Below are 6,000 nucleotides of genomic sequence, written 5' to 3'. Positions count from 1 at the left end.
CTGTTTTAACTTTATACCGATTTATTTTCGTTACCTTCGATCTTTTTATGCATATATAAAATTTGTGAGTTGAAAATGATCAGCAAGGAAACAAATTCAATTTCAAAACATTGTCATTTTTGTACATAACAAATATAAATGCGACAAAGATCCTGTTAAAAATGTGCTGTTGTTGTTGAAATAAAAAATTTAATAAAAAAAATCAATAAAAGAATACTGAACTCCGAATAAATTTTAAAATGGAAGACCCTAATCAAACGTAAAAAATCAAAAGCGCAAACAATTTAAACGAATGAATAAGTCCGAGACCACAATTGTCGTCCCTTGATTTCGTTGTTCCCTAGTGTTGACATTGGGTTACTTGCCAATATTTTTCATACCCCTTCTAAATTTATTTCTCCATGTTTGATGCCTCAAATTGTAAGTAGGGAGTTGAAATTACACTGTAAAAAAATTTGGGTCTACAATTTTAAAGGAAAGTAGTGATTTGGTCCAACTGAAAAAGGTTAAAAATTAGCACTTCGGAAGCTGTCAAAAGATTCCAAGACGCCCTAAACATAAAATTGTCCATATTTTGAGTTAGAGCCGATGAAGTTTCTATAATTTTGATATAATATGTCCAAAAAGTAGTACAACATACTGTAAAAATTTCGTTGAGAAAGCGCAGGTGGGATTTTTTAAATTTTCATTTATGTTCTAAAAGAAATGCACTACGAATTAATTGTGGTCTCGGATTAATATGAACAGTCATATATCTATAATTAGTACAGGCATTTAATATACACTTTCTTGATAAAGAACAATAACACTGTAACATTCTTATTACACAATGTAATGAATCGCACATCAAGAACTACTTGCACCAGGAATGCCTACTGTCAAATACCATGTAGCTTTATATAGCTTCATTTGGATGAGCAGGAATATAGACCATATATACCCTATGTACTTATATCTCCTCTGAAAATTAAGATTTATATAAGGAAGTGTGCTATGATTGATAATGAGACGAACTATGAACAGGTTGTTGTCTCTTAGACACATTCTCCACTTCTATTCTCAATTTTATGAACCAGAGTACAAATGAAGTGGATATCAACAGTTATATGACACCGTCAAAAAGTTAGAAAAACATCCATACTAGTCATTCGGACATACCACTGAATCACAGGTACATGTAGAAAGTGTCGGGTTTAAATATCTTTGTAAGAGCTCAGGACTCGGCCAAACCTGGGACAGTGTACATGAAAAAAAACAAACTTTGCAATTGCCTACACTCAAAAGATCTATACGTTGTACATACCTAGGCGCCGAATGGGACTCTTGTGGTTTTGTACAAAATTCAATTCTGTCATAACAAAATCATTTTTGTCTTTCAAAACTATGTGATACAGACTTGTTTTATGAAAAATTCAATTTTGTCATGACCAAATTCATTTACGCATACAAAACTAATTTTTGTCATGACAAAATTCATTTTTGTCATGACAAAAGTAAATTTTGTCAAAAAGGTATGCAAATAAAAACTTATAAAAACTTATTTGCATACAAAACTGACTTTTGTTACCTGATATGGAAATTAAAACACAAAAGTCAAATGTGTGAGACAAGATTCAATTTTGTGAGACAAAATTGACTTTTGTGAGACAAAAATCAATTTCGTCAATTTTGTCTCAGAAAAGTCAATTTTGTGTCACATAAGTCGATTTTGTATGCAAATTAGTTTACAGAATCCAAACTAAACTAATTTGCATACAAAATTGACTTTTGTCGCCCAATTTTTAAAATTAGGTTACAAACGTCAAGTCTGTGTAACAAAAATGAATTTTGTCATGACAAAAGTGACTTTTGTTCACTGAAAGATAATTTTGTATGACAAAATTTTAAATTTGTAGTTTATGTTACAAATTTTGTTAAACTGAACTAATTTTTGTTGTATCTAATCTAAATTCATTTTAAAAAATACTAAAGAAATCAACAATTTTGGTTCTGTGCTCAGATATAAAATGTTACTTATAAATAGAAAAACTTAATACTGTTATTAGTTAATTCATAAAGAAATATTAATTTACTATCTGTGAATATATAACATGTATAATACAAGATGTAGCAATTTAATAACAAAACCTATTTTACTTCTTTTAAAAAGGTCGTAGATTTTTGCCAAATTCTATTCAAATATGAACACTTCAGAAAAAAGTGAGCATAATCTTCTTTTTGGTTACAAAAATTACACTTATCTGTCTTACTTACTTTCCACTGCAATAACAGTTGTTTCGTTGGAAAAATATAATGTTAGAACTTCCATCTAAATATTTTTAATTTATTTTCAGTCGTATTTTCAAAAATAAATTGTTACACTGAATTCATATTAAGAGTTTCTTGTATTGATAGGATTCTAAGCCATCTGGTTATCCCTATTGACGACTCTAGTTTTATAGTTTTACATATATAACATTTTATTTAAGAGATAATTCTTTCATGTCATGCTGTATGCTCATTTTAACATGGGTAGACATTATATTTGTCAATATCTTAATACCAAGCGTAAGCGAGGTATTAAATGTGTACAAATATAATGCCTACCCATGTTAAAATGAGTATAGAGCATGGCAAGATTTCGATTCTAATAGGAATATTTTGAACTTTTGTACTTCAAAGCGGGCCTATAGTACAGACTCAAAGTGTCGCCATTTTTATTTGATGAACCAAAAACGTTACAGAAAATCAACAGTTTAACAATAAAAAAGAACAGAAACATTGAAACTTACTTTTAGACATGTTTTTATTTAATTTCCTAGCGAACAACACCAACAAAAGTGTAAATTTTTATCTCTGTTGTTGTTTAAAATTCATCTGACGTTACAATTTCGATTGTGACGTCAATCACGTGCAGTCCATGTTTTGTTGGAATTAGAACATTGCTTTGTATCCAAAGCTAAAGAAGAACGTCATATTATAATTGTTAATAATGAGGTCTCGTTATACTGATTTTTCCATACGATCTTATTTTTCTGAATATTAACCGTAGTTTCGACAGAATATTCTTTTTGAACAACTTGGATCTATTCTTCTGGGATATACTTGTTTAATTTGTGAAATTCAGTGATGCAGTTTATTTTGAACATTAATTTGTTTAGAATTTAGATTTCCGATAATGACATATTATAATCTAAGATATCATTTATGGAAATCACATCCCTTCTAATCCATTTCTCAAATATAGTTGATTTATTATTAAATTTTATAAATTTATTTCCCCATATTACTTATCTTTTAATATCGACAAATGTGTCCGGTTGTTTTGTTTGCCCCGTCAGTCAAATTCAAAAACTTTATTACTTCTATATAAAACGCAGTTATATCTTGAAATATTTAAAAGATTTTATATCACTAAAATTCATGTCTAGTATTGACAAATTTCTGTTAGAAGTATTTAAATTGTACAAGATTCCAAGTCGCAAGTTTACCATTTACCAATATGTTTACCCATGATGCTTTTAAAGTCACAAAATAACTTTTAAAGTCTACCATTTTCACCCCTCCCCATTTTACATATATTTATTTTAACCTTATCAGGTTTTCATCCCAAATATATTTATAGGTACTGTTTTCTATTTCTTTTAGATAATTTTCTGGAGTTAGTTAGACGCTTCCAAAGAAAATTAATAACGGCAATATAAAAGTCTTTATAGTTAGGATTTTTTACTAAAATTGAAAGATTTCGTTTTTTTTCATATCAAAAATAATTAATTCATGATTTTTTACCATTCCAGTTTAATTTTTGGCATTCTTCTTTGTCGTGTTCGATAAACAGTCCATAAGCCTTTACAAGTTTATCTCCCCACTTAATCCCGACAATTTTTTCTTTACACGATTTCAATTTCCTAATCCATAATCCTTCTGTTTTATTTCTATTTACAGCGTTTACATTAATGCTAGCAAGACAAATCTTTGTTTGCTCAAGCATTGCAATTAAGATAGGCGGGACTTCAGCTTGTATAAATCATACTTAAATTTTATTGGACGTTATGTTTGAGGAAAGGAAACATGTGAGAATATGTGTCATAAGATGTTTTAAAATTTATTGTCCTTAACCTCACGTCCAATTAAATTTAAGTATGATGTATACAAGCTGAAGCCTCGCCTATCTTAATTGCCATGCTGGAGCAAACACTGATACAAACAAAGCAAGCAAGCCAAACAAAGATTTGTCTTGCTAGCATTAATGTAAAAGATGTAACAGTAAACCTGAAAAAGAACCAAACAATTCTGTTTCGTTCATTGCAGTAACCACATCGTTTTTATCCTAGCAAAAACACGTTGTGTCGTCTGCTTATTGTGAAATCTTCAAACTATGACTTTCCCCTTCTAGTTATATATTTATTCCTTTTAAATTTTTATTATTCTTAAGCTATACCAACTTTTTAATATTTCTTAATAAAATTCTGGCATAAAGTACATAATAGTTCCAAGATAAGCAAGGGGTTAAATTTCAAAAGTGTAAGACAGCAATTTATGTGGGATAATCAATCAATTGAATTAAATGGTAAAAGTCTTGTTTTTCCAAAATTGATAGAAAGTGACAATCTTTTTATTAGTGATATCTATGACGCGGAATTAGGGTCATAAACATCGAATTTAGCATATGCTTAAATCATTTTAGCATATGCTATATTATAATTTAGCATATGCTAAAATCATTTTAGCATAAGCTAAATACATTTAAGCATAAGCTAAAATCATTTTAGGATAAGCTAAATTCATTAAGTCTATGCTAAAATAAACATTAATTTTAATATTTATGACCTTGATTCCGCGCCAACATTTATGTATAAGCTAAACAATTCAGCATATGCTAAATTGATTTTAGCTTATGCAAAAATGAATTCAATATATGATAAAATGAATTTAGCTTAAGCTTTTTTTTCAATCTAAATTCCTCAAACCATATACATCATATATTAAACTTTACATTTCACCAGTTAAATGATAACAAAGTGTTTAGTTGAAAATTTATCAATTATATATTACCATGTAAGCAACTGCTTTATCAGTGGAAAATAATGAAGGATAATAAATGTCATCTATGTCACCAAGTAGACAATTATAATCATTGTTTTAAAGAGTGTGATTTTTTACAAGAATTTTGGATTAAAGTTGGGTTACTACAAGATAAAAAAATAGGGACACATATTTTATCAATGCAAAATTTAATACTTGGATACAAATCCATGACAGTTCATGTTTCGATATTAATGTGTCGTTTTATTTGCTATTTATAAAAGTAATTATGCATCAGAATTAAAACACAAGTACATAGATGTATATAGTGTTTTTAAATTAGAATTCTTAGAATGGTAGAAAAATAGTATACTCTTAGAAAGACAATGCAGTAGATTTTTGAAAGATACATTTAAGATCATTTAAATATGTCTAATTAACCGCTATTAAATTCAATAGGAGAGGTGTGCAAGTACTCATGGTTGAGTAGTTGTGTGACATGTAGCGTGTGTGTGTGCAAGTTTTGTGACCAAGTTTTTGTGTAGGTATATGAATGTGTCTCTGTTTATGTGAAAGTTGAGACATTATACTCGTAGAGCAATATTATTTTTTTCATAAATGTTTTATGTATACTGTTTCTCTGTTTACACGAAACGATTGGCAATACTTTATACAAAGTATCAACAAAAACTCATTCTTTATCCATGTTTTTGATCAGGTTAACTAACCATCAGAATGTCATCAATGATTGATATATACTCATATAATGCCTCGAGTGTTAAGTATTCTGTAGCGCGTACAAGTTATCCCTAAAGAAAACAAAACAGTTATTTCATCAAATTTAAAACTTACCAAATAAGTTAAGAATATTCCAGCATACCAAAATGAATAAAATACACGTGTACGAGATACATAATAAACATCTATACCACGTGATATACAATTAAAATAAGTAGAAACACGTAAACAGAGAGAACGTATGTTTGCCGGATTTGT

This window comes from Mytilus galloprovincialis, chromosome 8, assembly GCF_965363235.1.
Source record: "Mytilus galloprovincialis chromosome 8, xbMytGall1.hap1.1, whole genome shotgun sequence".
Classification (NCBI taxonomy): domain Eukaryota; kingdom Metazoa; phylum Mollusca; class Bivalvia; order Mytilida; family Mytilidae; genus Mytilus; species Mytilus galloprovincialis.
Note: the sequence above shows the minus strand (reverse complement) of the source record.